Raw genomic sequence first — 16237 nt, 5'->3', positions numbered from 1 at the left:
GCGAGTGCAGCGCGCGCACAGCCCGCTGAGTCGCGCGACCGCAAATATGACAAGCATCTGAGCTATTCGGCAACTTGGGGCCGGTCAGCAGGGCGGGCAGGGTCCCGCGGGGGAGGGGGCATAGGAGGTGAGGGGCAAAAATTTGACCCCGAGGCACGGCGTCCACGCCGCCCGCCTGGCTTTCGGGATAGCCTTCCCGGGAGGGCGGGGGGCGGCAGCATCTGCAGCTGGGACACTCCCAGACGGCCCAGTCTCCGGACACACGAGTGGCCTGCAGAGATGTCCGAGTGGCAGGACGGGGGCTCCAGCTGGAGCCGGGGTCAGAACATGCCCCTTGCGCGCGGCAGCCTCGGCCCAACACTTCGAAATGGGTCACCGAGTCAACAGTACTTTCGGAGTAGGACGGAGCCGAGTTGCGTCCTTCGTGGCCGGCTGCGCCCCGGTGCAGAGCCGGCAGCCGGCCGCCCGCGCTGGCAGAGCCCACGCAGGTAGGGGAGCCAGGCTTGGAGATGCGGCGGGCTCAGAGGCCCGGTCCTCCGCCCAGAAGTTTCATGTGGGTACCCTTTTCCCTCTCCTCAGGGAAGCTTCTGCTTTGAATTACTTTCATTCAGCAGGGAAATTTATACTAACTGGGAGAGGTGTGTGTGCCTAAGTGGTGCGAATTTAAAACACCAGGAAAAGAGCTCTCCCGGAAAATTAATGATTATTTTAAAAACTAAATGCGCGTTCAGTGTAAAGATGTTACAACAAGTAATTCAGGCATCTTAAAATTTTGGCTGCCACCCCAATCAATATCATCTCAGATATTTGGCGTTTAACGGTCCACTCTACTAGTTATATTTAAGAATAATAAGGCTTTAGGGCCTAACATGAAGGTGATTAGAAGTCACTGACATCAAGACAAGCTTAGACCTATTTGAACTGTGCTGTAATGATTTGTTATCAATCAAATTGATGATCTTATTGAAATGAAACTTAGGTTAAAATGTTGGTAGAGGGGGCAGTGTTTCTTGTGTTATCTTTAAGGGGAATAAAAAAGGTTTTTACTTGACCCTCAGTATAATTAAAATCGGATAGATTTTTCTTTAAGTATAACCAGTGCCAAAAGCTAATTGTTTGCGGATATCTTTGGAGAGTCTCATTATGATGGCGCTCCAAACGACACACGCTGGTAAGTAGTGCTCGGGGCTCTCTGAAGGTCCTGCTCAGTCTGTGCCTGGTGGCACGGCCTTCAAACATTTTGCTGTGAAGTCAAGATCTTTTTCATCTCCAGAGTTCTGCCTTTTAGAGACAACACTAACTACTAGCAGTTTCCCAACCACTCACTTGTACTTTCAGCACTCACTTTAAGGAAAAGCCATTGAAATAGAAGCTGCAATAATCTCTTCCTGTGATATCTTTGTAGCAGAGGCCAGAGGCTCTGTTGAATTTAAAATGAATTTAAACTGTTTATTCATGAACTGAAGTTAGCAGCAAGTTAGACCAGCAGGATTTGGGGGACGCTTGAATATTTTCTAGCAAATGGATTACCAAAACGCAGTGTTCCTGTAAAAAGAACTAAGATCCAAGTGACGATCTCTGCGTCTCCGGACACAGAGTGGTCCAGGGATTCTGCTAAGGCACGTTATTCAGGAAAGGTTTGCATTCTTGGGAGACCAACCTGAGTTTTCACCTTTCCACACTTTGGAAGGTATAACATCTTAACAGTGTACACATTATACAGGAGTTCCACTTCCCCCACTTTTCAATTCTGGTATCTTTCATCAAAGCATGCAGCAGCAGCTTCAGCAGCTGCTGATGTGGTCAGACACAAGGTGGTTAACCACCCCTCCCCCAGGCCAAGCCCCCACGGAGCCGGCACTGCAATCCCTGCCCGGCCCTGGGAACCCAACTCCACACAGATAAGGAGAGGCTCTCCCCAAGCTTTTTGAAGTCAACTCCCTCCTGTTGGCACCGGCATGATTTTTTTAAAAAAATCATTGCTTCTTCCCAGCACATGAACAAGAAATGTTTAGTGAACATGTAAGTGTGGTTTTCACTCCCACTCTTTGGGACATTTAAAAGCCCATTTAAAATAATCCTACCCTCAGGATTTAGGGTTTAGAGTTTCTCCTTCTCACTTTCACATATAAGAAATTAGGCCAGTCATCCACATTTAACTATCAGGAACATATCTGTTTAGGGAGAAAACAAACATTGCTTTTGTAAGTACAGAACCATGATGGTAGTGTATAAAAATACTCCCTGGTTTAGTTTCAGAGAGGGACTTCTCAACATGGTTTTGTAGTTCTGGCTACTAGTTTGCACATCACTGCTTCTCTTTGAAAGTTTCTGTACCTTCACATCTTGCAAATACTAGACGACTTCACTGACTGAAGGCCACTTTTAGCACTTAATTAGCATGCACCCAAGAAACGACACCAGGACAGGCTGGTTATATAAACAGAGAAACAGACTTAAAAACAGTTCTAAACTTTAATTTTTCTTTCTCCCTTATTATATGTTATCTTTCAGGTTCCACTTGAAATACTAGTAATAAATATCCACATCTATACCTTGAAAATATGGGTCTTAGGGAAAAGAAGAAAATAAGCATTTCAGTTATTGAAACATGCTCTATGTGGCCAGCTGGGTTAAATAATCTTTTTATGGAAAATATAGACATCCTTCCTGAACCTGGACTTCCAATTCACCGATCACTGAAAACTGTTAACTTTAAAATAAACTTCTGGGAGTCCCATCACCTAAATGATTACCAAGCAGTTGATACTGGACACAATGATTTGGAAAACTCAACACTCTCAAAAAGGTGGCACAGACAGGTTTAGCACTTTGCAGCCACTAGCAATTTAAAACTTTGCTGCACCAGTAGAACATGTTAACACATCCACTTCTGCAAACCCCCCTCCATCTCTTCCTCACCTACTTTCGTCAGGGTTTTTTTCCCCGTTTCTCCCTGAAGTCATGGTTCACACAAGCAGAACTTCAACTCCCCCAAAGGGCTGCTTTTGCAAAGCTTCCTTAATTATTATTGGACTGCTTTGCATTGACAGCCCCTTATGTTCTGAGAGAGGGTTATTCTTCTGTTAGAGATATGCCTTCTTCCCTTTAAAAAAATCTGACAATATTTTAATATTTAAAATATCTCAGTGGTAATATTTGAAGAAAATGCTTTTAAAACCTTTTTTTTTTCTAACATTGTTCATTAGTACCTTGTCACCATTACTAGAAAAAGTGGCTTCTGTTGGGCATTAGTTTCCTTCCTTTTTCATTTGCCACTATTTTCCATTAAAATCTTCAGATAGGGACGCCTGGGTGGATCCGTTGGCTGAGCTGAGCATTCAAATCTTGATCTCAGGCCACGATCTCACAATCCATGGGTTTGAGGCATCAGGCTCTACGCTGACAGTGAGGGGCCTGCTTGGGATTCCCTCCTTCTCCCTATCTGCCCCTCCCCAGCTTGTTCTCTCTCTCCCCTCTATTTCTCTCTCTCTCTCTCTCTCAAAATAAACAAATAAACTTTAAAAAAAATCTTCAGATAAACTGTGAGGTCCAATTTGGAACAGCCCTTCTTAGAGACTACAGCTTTGGCTCTCAGCCCCTCCTCAGCTGGACACTACTGGTAACACCTCTATGTCCCCTTCCTGCTAGATGCTGCTTCATAAGGACTGCTGGTGGCTTCTCACAAGCATTTCTCCTTGTCCTCAGTTCTCCACACAGGACTGCCCTCTCGGTGGCCTCTGCATGTCGACTCTGTACTTCCTGTCCACAAACCATTCTCCCTTCTTGAGCACTTTATATTGCTCAAGACACTCAGCACCCCTGGTATCCACAGAAAGCGTCAATGAACGTTTGAGATGGCACAGCCTCCAGAACTTTCCTGTCCTTGGGAACTAGCTTGAGGAGGAGATGAGTCCTGGAGTAGGGGTTTGAAGATCCTGAACAAATAAACCACTTAGTTATGATTAATCATTGACTTTTTAGCTTCTTAATCAATGTCAAGAATTAGGGTCAGCCCAGGTTCCAGGGAAGACAGCACAGGTTGTTGGTCAGGAGACTTTGGGTCTAGTTCCTCAGCCACAGCCAGCAGTGAGACTGAATAGACCCCTAGCACCACGGAGCCTGTTCACACACTTCAAAAGGAGGTGCTCAGGCTCAAAGATTTCTGCAGCCCCTTCCCAGAGCTAGGAGTCTATAAAAAAGTGATTACAATGTAGACTACCCCCATGGGGGAATGTTAGACTCAAATGAGATAATCTGCTCAAACTGGAAGACTATAAAACCAGCTTCACATTCACAAATTTCCAACAGAAAGGAGAAGTACAAATAATGATAATATACTCTATTCAATAGGATATTTTCTTGGAATTATTTTCATCTCTAGAAGGCAGATTCGAGCAATCTATCCACACTCTCCTGGATCTGTTACCTATTATGGTTCAGGTCACCCCGCCCCCAACCCAATGTCTGGATAGAAGCAGGATGGTCTACAATGCATTTTCTTTTTTTCAAAAAAAATTTTAAATGTTTTATTTATTTCTTAGAAACAGAGAGAGAGAGAGAGAGAGAGAGAGAAAGGGAGACAGTGTGAGCAGGGGAGGGTCAGAGAGAGAGGGAGACACAGAATCTGAAACAGGCTCCAGGCTCTGAGCTGGCTGTCAGCACAGAGCCCGACGCGGGGCTCGAACCCACAAACCGTGAGATCATGACCTGAACAGAGGTCGGACGTTTAACTGACTGAGCCACCCAGGGGCCCCTACAATGCATTTTCATACAGATTTACCTGTTCACTCTTCGTAACACCTTCCCTGGGCCACAGGCAGGACAGGTGCTCTATCCCACGTTTTACAGAGGAGTAAACAGAGGCTTGGAGATGAACCTGCTGACTGAACTCCTTTATCAAACTGACTCCCAGGGACAAAGGAGGTCTGGAGGCTGTTTTCATTTCTAACATTCACTGAAATTGGGGAAGCCAGGAGAGACTTGAGCTGAGTGTCTTGGGAAGAGTAGGAAGTGCTCAAGAAGGGAGGTGGCTAATAGTCAGGAAGTACAGAGTCGACATGCAGAGGCTGCCAGGAGCGGGGTGCTGTCCCAGGATCTGGACACCACTTTGCTTCGACCCTAGACTAGAGTCATGAAATAACAATTCTACTTCTTACGCAAAGAACGCCAACCCTGCTTGTTGGCACCGGTAGCATCCCCTTTTAGCCCACAAAATTAATACGCCATAAACAACACAACATAAAAGAAACGAATCTCATCACACCATTTAATTCTCTCACTCATGTTTATCGCTTTGTCTAGAACCTGACATGGCAGATATTTCTAAGTTTTCACTGCATGAATAATTTAAGGAATGCCGAAGAGTTTACACGCAGCTTCATAAACTCAAGGGGTTAACCACTCCTGCTATGAGCAATATATTGTCCTTGTAACTGCTTTTCAGCAGTTCTAAAATATGCATTTGGGTTTAACATAGTTAAAAGGACTAATGGGCACTCACATAGTACTATTAATCTATATAGTCTCACTTTTGGGGAAGTAAACTTGCAGATAAATTATTGCCATAATTCCACCATTCTGTATTCTTTATAAAGATTTTCTCTTCCTACTTACTTTAAGAATTAAAAGTCTTGGGGGGGCGCCTGGGTGGCTTAGTTGGTTAAGCGTCCGACTTTCACTTAGGTCATGATTTCGCGGTTTGTGGGTTCGAGCCCCGCGTCGGGCTCTGTGCTGACTCCCAGCTCAGAGCCTGGCGCCTGTTTCAGAGTCTGTGACTCCCTCTCTCTCTGACCCTCCCCTGCTCACGCCGTCTCTCTCTCTCTCTCTCTCCTAGAAATGGATAAAACATTAAAAAAAAAAATTAAAAGTCTTGGTCAAATGATATTTAAAACCACAGCAGCTTTTCATAATTATGGGGGGAAAAAGACTCACCTATCCAAATTTTCAAGTGATTGATTACCCGGATGGTTCAAATGATCACTTCCTACTGGCACCTTCATGCTCTCTTGGTCATGGAATATAAAAAATATGCCAATCAACAGTATCATCAACCAGTATTAACTTTCAAGTAAACTTGGTAAAATGATGACAGCAAAAATAATTTTTTAAAGTATTACTCTATAGCTGGCCATCTTTTATGTTTGAAAACCAAGCATTTATATGACTGGCTAGACTAAATTCTATTTTCTGCTGTACATGGTCTCATATCTATTATAGAAAATATCTGGGATTGTGTGCCTTTAGATCACCTCTGAATAAAGAAGTCACTTAAGAAAACTATGGCAATTTGGGGAATTTAATAATACATTTAAGCCATTTTTGAAGTCCCAGCTATGAAAATTCTACTTTGAGAAGTTAAAAAATGTCCAAGCTTAAATGTGTATACATAGATGCCCAGGAAATGTCTCTAAGTTCAGGCTACGAGGTGTCCTTAGCAAATAAACATGTTGACAGAGAACCCAGCTTAAATGGAAACATAGTATACACTAAACATGAATCCACTTGTTTGGCCTTTGAATTTTTATTGGGTTTTCCGGAAGACAGGCAACCCTAGGTAAAATGGGGTAGCTTTTATCTTTTCTTTTAGTCACCAATGTAAAAGTGGTTTTCTTTTTTAAGTTTATTCTGTTGCCATTATAAACAATAAGACTTTTTCAAATTATACAACTGTCCAATCTTACCGTAAGTCCCTTGCTTTAAATTGAAAAAAGGTTATATTTTTAAGTTACAGGTTTTTTTTAAAATTTAAAATGTCAGAAACACAAAGAGTGAAGTCAAGTAGGAAGAAGTAAAGCAAGCATCCAGATAAACTCTAACACATTAGATACCCGGTGTGACCAGCCAATTGTTTTTGCTAAACGTGCTTTAAATACTGAACAAAAAATTTAATCTTGCTAAGTAACATTTGTTTCAAAGCTGTTTTCTTAGAGAAGTCTTGTTTGAGTTATATGAAACTCCTTAAATGGGCAATTATCAAAGAAACTGGCTTTTAAGGAGAAAATAATAGTGTGAATGAGCTATATGTAACTTCCCTTTTTAAAAACAGAAGTTGAATCTGTGACCCCAAATTTAGAAAGGAGAATGAGAGAATATCGTCTATAGCATAGACGCCCACTGCTGTGCTGTTCTGTTACAAATTACACTCTACGAACTTGAGTTTGCTCAAACAATACATAGATCTAATCGTTCCTAAAAATGATTCTCTTAAAAGAAAACATACGCGTGAAATGGTTATATCAAATAAAATAAAAAAAAAACTCATTTAAAAAGTGCCAGCTTCCCTGACTTTCACTAATCATTCATCCGGCCTCATCACACAGACCAGCCTAACACTAGCTTTGGTGGGAACAACATCGGTAATTTCAGAACCATTTACATTTCCTTTTTAACTTCATTTAAGAAATTAAGGCCCAAATTGGGGCGCCTGGGTGGCTTAGTCGGTTAAGCGTCCGACTTTCGCTTAGGTCATGATCTCGCAGTTCGTGGGTTCGGGCCCCGTGTCGGGCTCTGTGCTGACTGCCAGCTCAGAGCCTGGAGCCTGTTTCAGAGTCTGTGTCTCCCTCTCTCTCTGACCCTCCCCTGTTCAGGCTGTCTCCCTCTCTCCTAGAAATAAATAAAAAATTATTAAAAAAAAAAAAAGAAATTAAGGCCCAAATTACAAAAAGGTTGACAAGAAACTGTAATGCATCAGATGTTCATCTTCAATCCATTCTCATCTGTTACCACTTTAGAACTGTTAAACATCATACTTCTAGTTTTAGTGATAAAAAAGTAACAGCTATAAAGACTTCAGATTTACTATTTTCACATTTGGCCAAAAATGAAAGTAAGAAAATAGAAATCTTTCCAAAAGTTCATCAGATGAAAAGAATAGAATTAATGGGGAATGATACCATTTATAGACAAGAATACTTAATACTGTATAAATATCACTTCTCTCTCCCCTCATCAATAAATTATATGCAATTCCAATTTAAATCCCCCTCCCCTTTTTTTCACTGAACTTGGTAAGCAAATCCAGAAATCATCTGGAATAGAAAGGGCAAACGATAGCTGTAATAAGTTTAAAGAACAAAATGAGGGATGTGTCCTGTCAGATATCAAGGCTTATTATAAATTTCTAGTAATTAAGATAGTGGTGTGTCATAGGGATAGATAAATAGACCAACAGAACATAATTGCCAGTGCAGAAATAGACCCATACATATATGGAAGTGTAAAATATGACAGGTCTGATATTACAGATCAGTAGGAAAGAACAGATTATCAATGAATGGCTAAGGGTCACTTGGTTAACTGCATGGAAAATAAAATTAAGTACCTAAATACTTTCCAAAAAATACATTTCAGATGGTGTACATCTAAATATGTAAAACAAAACTTTAAAACTTTTAAGGAGAGGGATGTCTGGGCGGCTCAGCTGGTTGAGCATATGATTCTTGATTTTGGCTCAGGTCACAATCTCATGCTTTGTGAGATCAAGCCCCACAACAGGCTCCACAGTGACAGACAACACATAAGCCTGCTTGGGATTTTCTCTCTCCTTCTCTCACTGTCCCTACCTCACTCATGTTCTCTAAATAAATAAACAAGCAAACATTTTTTAATAAAATAAAATATTTTAAGTAGAATAAAAATTTTATTTAAAAAAGTTTTTATTTATCTATTTTGAGAGAGACAGAGATAACACAAGTGGAGAGGGGCAGAGAGAGGGAGCGAGAATCCCAAACAGACTCTGCATTGCCAGTGCTGAGCCCGGTGTGGGGCTCAAACTCACGACCATGACCTGAGCCTAAATCAAGAGTTGAATGCTTAACCAACTGAGCCACCCAGGTGCCCCAAAAAATAAAACTTTTAAGGAGAGAATATAGGAGAATATGTTTATGGCCTCAGGATAAAGAATGTGAGGTTACTGTCTGTTTCCTAAGATTCAGACTCTACTTGCCTCTGCTTTGCTCTGTGCCTTGAAATGTTGACCCTCTGGGGATGAAGCTCTTTTGCCAACTAGCTGCCAGCTGGAGTCAGCAAAAGCAAGGCACCAGAAGGAGACTAGTGGGTCAGAGGGGAAAAAGGCTGGGGTGTTTCCTTCATGACCCTTCCTGCTTTGAGCTCATCATGGCGGTATCCATCCCTCCACATCCACAGCTTGTGTGGGTTGCCCCCCTTCTCCAGGGTATCAACTCTGCTGAATTCACGCAACACCATTTCCTCCCCTTTCCCCCTTAGACTTAAGGACAGGAACAGCTTCCTACTGTTGTTGGTCTTCCACGCCTCAACTTTTGTCACATTCCTGTAAAAAGTCCCTTTAATAAGTCTCCTAAGTTGTATCATTTGAATGAAATTCTGTTTCCTGCTGAACTTTTGACTTCAGAAACAAGACACCCAGTGCAGAAACCATAAAGAAAAAGATCAATAATTTGATTACATTAAAATTAAACATCTCTTAAACAAAATACATTATGAACAAAATAAAGGGAAGCTAAAGGCTGTGGAATGATATATGTGATTCATATAATCGACGAGAGATTAGTATTCAGAATAAAGAACTTTTCTGAATCAATATTTTAGAGGTCCTAAAATCCAACAGAAAAGTGAGTGAAAGAGGAAAAGAAACTTAAATGTCCAACAAGCATGTGAAAAGATACTCAACCTCATCGGTAACAGAAAAATACAAATTATAAAAAGATAGTTCACAGCTAGCAGAGTGACCATTTTGGAGATAATCTGGCATGATCTAGTGAGTTGGAGATGCATACACTCTACCCACAGCTGTGCAGTCTTTCTTACTGGGGTTCCATGAAAAAAAATACTCCTTACAGAAAATGATTCAAGTGCCTATTTCCTCAATTCTTCCATGGATGATATACAGGTAAAAACCAGCAGTGTGCTGGTAAATGTTGAACAACTGGCTGGGTGGATGCAGAAAGAAGCCTTTATTTGTAGCACGTGCTGATTTCTGTGGTGCAAATACTCCCCTGACGGCTGATTTGAAGCCCCCAAATGAAGTCAAGAATTAGAAAGGGATTCAGCGGATCGCTCTCAGGGACAGGGGCCAGCCAGTCTCTAGCTCCAGCCCAAACACAGGAATCATCCCAAATATACAGGAAGGAAGTTAATTTACTACATACAATGGATGTCTTAGGGTACTGGGGCTTAATTCTCTGGAGGAATTCTGGATGAGAAGAGCTGAATCTTCTGGATAAGAAGAGCTAACTCTAGAATCTTAGAGAAACTCTTGTTTTTATCTCCCATGGAGACATAGAAGAATATTCGTAGCCGCTTTGCTTATAACAGCTAAACACTGGAAACAACCTTAATGTTCATCAAGGTAAGAGTAAATTGATACACTTGAAAACTACAGTGGTTAAGAAGTACTAAAGGTACCATATATCATCTTGGCTAATCCTTAAAAAAAGCATAATGTGGAGTAAAATAATGCAAGCTGTTAAATATGTACAGTATAACATTATATAAAATCTTTTAACACATGTAAAATATTGCTATACATTGTTTACAAATACATAGGTATATAATGATAGAATAAAAACATTAGAGATAAGAAAACATTTAGGAACGTGGTTACCTTGGTAAACAGAGGAGGTTAATGGAATCAGGGAGAGACACACAGGGGGCTTCTCTTTTATCTATAATGTTTAATTTCTTTTTTAAAAACATGAAAAGCGAGTAAATATGTTGGAATAAGCAGTGTGAATTTATTGATTTTGATTTCATCAGGTTAAAAAAATACAACTTCTTTTCTTTCTTCCTTATGGTCCCCATGGAGTAGAACTTCAGAATTTTTTCTCCTACTATTTCTAATATCTATTAATAAAGCACTGAGCAGTATTTTATGTTTAATGCATTTATTTACTCCCCATTATTTCAGTAATAACTTATCCCTTAAACTCATTCTGATATATTATCCTCCTCTTTCTCTTAATAACAGACTGTGAAGTCCAATGATAACACTACAATAACCTCAAGTTCTTAATAGGAAGCCCAGCTGACAGGTCAAGTGTAAGAGAGTAACTGGGACAAAGCCCATGTATTTCTCACCCAACAGGCTAACTTCTATCATGCTAGAAAAGACAAAAGTTTCCTCACAAAGTATGGAAGGCTTGTTACTTCCTTAATATGCCAAATAATGCATTTAGCACTAAAAAGTGAAATTGTGTGCACGTATGTGTCTGTGCATTTTAAAACAACGGAAACACACTTTCCCCATGAAATAAACATCTCTCACTTGGTCTTGAGGTGACCACTGGCTGCTATACCAAATGCATTTTGATTCTTTTTTATTTTGTGTCCCTCCATATAGGGATAGAAATTAAGCTCTCCTGACCTTCGGGAACATGATGTTGTCTCAGTGCCTGGGTAATGTGACTTTTTTCAGAGATTGTCTTGAAATAAGCCTATGTTTTAAATACACACTTTTCTGCATGCTAGCAGGCATTCTGAAGCTAGGTGGTTCTAAATAAAGAACTCTAGTCAACAACAGGAAATAACTCCCACAGAAAAAAGGGGCAGAATACAAACTCTCACCAACTCTTGTACACAGTTCACAACGGCCTTTTGTTCTGTGCACATTAAGCCTGAAATCTTTACTTTTCAGAGCATGTCTGGGCCTTTGCGGAGCAATTAAACCTTTCTTTTCCTTTTGCTGGTGTCCTTGCCTTCTTCTCTCCGAGGAAGTTAACCTTACAACTAACTTCTTACTATGAGGTAGCAGATCAGAAAACGGAACGGTTTCTATTCTGAAACTTAAAGTTGTTGATGTTTTTTTTTTTAATGGAGCTTCTCATGGAAAAAGAAGTTCTCAGTTTAAAATTCATTTTTCCTTCTAAGGCATATAGTACTGCATAAACACACACATCCGTGTGCTAAAGGAATAGGTTCATCTGCAGCATGTGTTTCTAAATCTATCAACAAGGATATATCCTATCAACCCAGAAGTCTAGCTTGATGGGTTACTAACACTTTGTTAGTGACCTTTCAGCAAATTGGTGCAACTGGAAGATGAATTTATACTGTATTCAGAGAAGGTTTCCATTCTGAGTCTTTAGTGAAAATCTGGGAGAAAAATCCAGATCCCAAGCTAACCAAATAGAAAGATATCTGAATGATCGTTTCAAAGTCAAAGTGACTCTTGCTGGAACAGACTGCACTCTAGGACAACACAGGTGCTCCTGATGAGAAAACCAGTCCAAGGAAAGAGCTTAAATATGACCGCAAACTGCTATCTCTTCCCTCTCCTCTACATCCAGCCTTGCCTTCTCTACCGGTTCCTTCCTGAAGTCAATATATTATGGACCCAACACTCTCTATCTTCAGTTTTAAAACAAGAAGGAATCTTCCTGTGCTTCCGTGCTGCAGGGACACTCATGCCCGCTCCCGTCTCTACCCTTCACTGCTTTAGCCCCTCCTCCCTCCTGGAACCTCAGCAGGACCACACTGACCACCCCTAGAAAAGAGCACCAGGCCCTCGAAGCACCGAGGCCAATGGACACTTCCCAGTTTCTCACATTACTGAGCCTCTGTGTAGCATTTGACATTACTGACCACCTCCTCCAACCATCTCTTTCAGTGAGTTTGGTTAAACTATAGTCTGCTGCTTCTTATCTCTCTGGACACTTAGAGTTTCCTTTGCTGGCTCCTCTTCCTCTGACCTCCCTAGAAACCGAGAGTTCTTGACTTTTTTTCAAAATCACCTCCAGCTGCAATTTGGGACCACAGAGGGTTATCGAGGTGAGTGGGGAATGGGGGTTGGTCAGGATATCAGAATCTTCAGGAAAATGTGGGGACACTAGTGTTTTGAAAACATTCTGCCAGTTGATAATCACTATCTAAATGTTTGTATTCCCTATGGTTTTCTTTTTGCTCCTTCTTCTCTTCTCATCCTATAAACTCTCCCCAGGCAACCTCACCCACTCTCAGGGCATCTATATGCTAATGATTCACAAATCATTAACCACATTCCAGACCTTTCTCTTGGAGCTTCATATCTGACCTTTATATACAGAGAGACCATATATCCCAGCTTGTCAGGGTCATTCCTAGTTTATGCTTGTCCTGGCATAATTATTAATAGCACCCTGTTTCAATCTCAAAACGGCCCTGGTTTGAACAATAAAAGTATATAATTAGCCTATTTCTATCCCATTGCCTATCAGACATCTCCACTGGGTATCATAAACACACCTCCAACTCACAGCACATCTAAAATTGTCCTAATCGTATCTTCCTTAAATCTGCACCTCCTCTTGAACGCCTAAGAATGGTTAAGGTACCCCTGGTGTCTAGGTTGGAAATCTAAGATTCAGAGTATCTTCCCTCTTTCTTTCCCTCACATTTAACCACACATAAAGTCCTATCAATTTTCTCTCTTAAATATTTAACAAATTTGCCCCTTCCTCTCCATTCTTCCCACCACTGCCCCAGTCAAGACCCTAATCATCATTAATTTTGATTACCACAACAATCCATCTTCCTACTTCCAGTCTTGAATATTCCCCCTCTAATCCATCTACACCACCCATTGCATGATTGGTAGCATGCTAGGTACTAAAAATACAAAATGAACAAGAGATGCTCCCACCAAGTTCACAGAAAAAACTAACTCATCAATGTGATACAATGGGCTGTGTGGTGATAGACACATATGCAGGGTGACAATGGACACATATGAGTGGCCACGGAGCCTGGCCAGTGTGAAAGCCATGGTGCTGGTTTTGAGATAAATGGGGATTAGCCAAGGTCATTAGCAGTAGAGACAGGGAGGTGAGAAATAATACTGTATATGGGTGCAGATCTGAAGTTTAAATTGCAAGCAAGAAGCAGCTATATATAAGAGTACGGAGTTCAGCTGGGCATGTCTAGGAAGGCCTTGGGCGCCACATTAAAGGGTTCAGACTTTATATTCTGAAGGCAGTGAGCAATCATGAAAATATTTTCCATGGGAGAGTGGCATCATCTGATTTTTATTTTTGGATGTTAATTCTATATCTATTCCTGAATTTGACAGAACAATCTTAAAAGTTATTTATAATAACCAACAAATGAAGAAAAATTTTATAGATGTTAAAAAGCTGTAATAATTAATAGGGTTGGATTCTGACAAAAGAAAAATACAAATGGATCTCCAATGAAAAACTTAAGGGGCGCCTGGGTAGCTCAGTCGGTTGAGCATATGACTTCTCATCTTGGCTCAGGTCATGGTCTCGCAGTTTGTGAGTTCGAACCCTGCATCAGGCTCCTCAGTAACAGTGCGGAGACTGCTTGGGATTCTCTCTCTCCCTCTCTCTGCCCCTCCCCTAATTATGCTTTCTCTCTCCCTCCTCCCTCCCTCCATCTCTCTCAAAATAAATTAAATTAAAAAAACAGAAAAACTTGAAACAGGTCATAGTATAAAGCTCTAATATAGTCAAGATGGCATTCTTGTTAGGGTGAAGAGGACAGTGTGTACAGTAGTTTACTATTTATGAAGAAAGAATGGATGTTAGATTTTTGCCTCAAACAATGTGATAAAGCACTAGAGATTAACTAACATTTAAAAAAATGTGAGAACTAAAAGAAATTACAGATGAATAATTGATCTTAAAAACAGACCTTTCCAAACATAAAGCAAAAGAAGAACCATGAAATTAAAATGATTACATGACAAAACTATACACCAAAAAACACCATAAGCAAAATTAAAAGAAAAACAACAAACTAGGAAAAATATCTGTAACACAGTTATCAAAGACTTAGTAACTTTATAACCTAACAAGTTCTAATGAATCAACTAGAAAAACATCAGCATTGGAAGCCTGGGTGGCTCAGCTGGTTAAGCATCGGACTCTTGATTTTGGCTCAGATCATGATCTCAAGGCTTGTGGGATTGAGCCCTGTGTATAGCCCTACATTGAGTCCTGTGCTGACAGCTCAGGGCCTACTTGGGATTCTCTCTCTCTCTCTCTCTCTCTTTCTGTCCCTCCCTTGCTCTTTAAAGTTCTCTTGGGTCTTCTCTCTCTCAAAACAAATAAACTTTAAAAAAGAAAAAAAAGAAGGGCAGCTGTGTGGCTCAGTCGGTTGAACATCCGACTTCAGCTCAGGTCATGATCTCGTGGTTTGTGGGTCTGAGCCCCGCACTGGGCTCACTGCTGTGAGCGCAGAGCCTGCCTCAGATACTCTGTCCCCCATTCTCTCTCTGCCCCTCCCCCACTCATGCTCTCTCTCAAAAATGAATAAACATTAAAAAAAGGAGAAGAAAGAAAAACACCAATACTAAATTCGAAAAACATTGACACTAAATTAGAAAAATGAGCAAAGGATATAAGATAATGGTCACCAAAAGAAGAAATGCATGAAAAAAATAAATACCAATTGACCTAATCAAAACAATATAAATGAAAAGGATAGATGATTGCCACATCTCAAGCTGACTACAGATGCGTTAACCCCAGATGTGCGGGCACAGTGGGCTTGTGAAAAGTGTGACTGGATTCAACCTTGAGAAGATGGGGTTGGGTCATGTGTATGAAGAACCTTTTTAAAATATCCATATCCCGTAATGTGGTCTTTTCATTTCTAGAAATTTACTCCTTAGAACTAATCAGAGCTATGCATGAAAAGTATATTCATTCAACAACTACTTAACTCAATGCCTACTGTGCCCTAGGTTCTGGGACTTGGGATTGTGACAACAAACAAAACCCACAACGATCCCTGTTCTCACGGCTCTTACATGCTAGTGAGAGGAAAGAGAACAAAACAGAATAAATTAATAAATTATATGACATGTTAGAAATTAAGTGCTATATGGGAAAGTAAAACCGGAAAGGAGGCTGGGGAATGTGTGCCTGGTGTGTGTGGGGGGGAGTGGGGGGTGATTTGAAGAGGTGGTGAAGAGAGCCTGCTGGGAAGTGACAGTAACTAAAGACCTGAAGGAGGGGAGAACTGAAGCCAAGCACAAGAGTTTTCCCAACAGAGGGAACAGAAAATACTAGCAGTGTGGAACAGCCTGCCGGCTCCACCTCCATAAGGAAAGGAGGAGTGGAGGAACGTGCCGGGGAGAGTGGAAGGAGAGGAGGTATCGGGAGGTTGTGGAAGACCTTAATAATCCAATGCAATGACTTTGGCTTTTACCCTCACTCAGAGAGGAAGTGATCATTGCAATACTTTTGACCCCTAACTATGTATTCTCAAGACAGTGGCCAGTGATCCTTTTAAAACAAAAGTCAGGTCATGTCACTCC

At 41.0% G+C, this 16237-nt stretch overlaps 1 protein-coding gene across 2 annotated transcripts in view; it reads right to left on the bottom strand.

Annotated features, from left to right (window-relative positions):
• Positions 1 to 16237, bottom strand: part of SERTAD2 (SERTA domain containing 2) — a 115216-nt gene that overhangs the window by 22547 nt on the left and 76432 nt on the right. The window lies entirely within an intron of this gene.

Source organism: Hyaena hyaena, unplaced genomic scaffold (assembly GCF_003009895.1).
Source record: "Hyaena hyaena isolate Hyena2069 unplaced genomic scaffold, ASM300989v1 scaffold_224, whole genome shotgun sequence".
In the NCBI taxonomy this organism is placed as follows: domain Eukaryota; kingdom Metazoa; phylum Chordata; class Mammalia; order Carnivora; family Hyaenidae; genus Hyaena; species Hyaena hyaena.
Note: the sequence above shows the minus strand (reverse complement) of the source record. Positions and strands in the feature narration are given on the sequence as shown.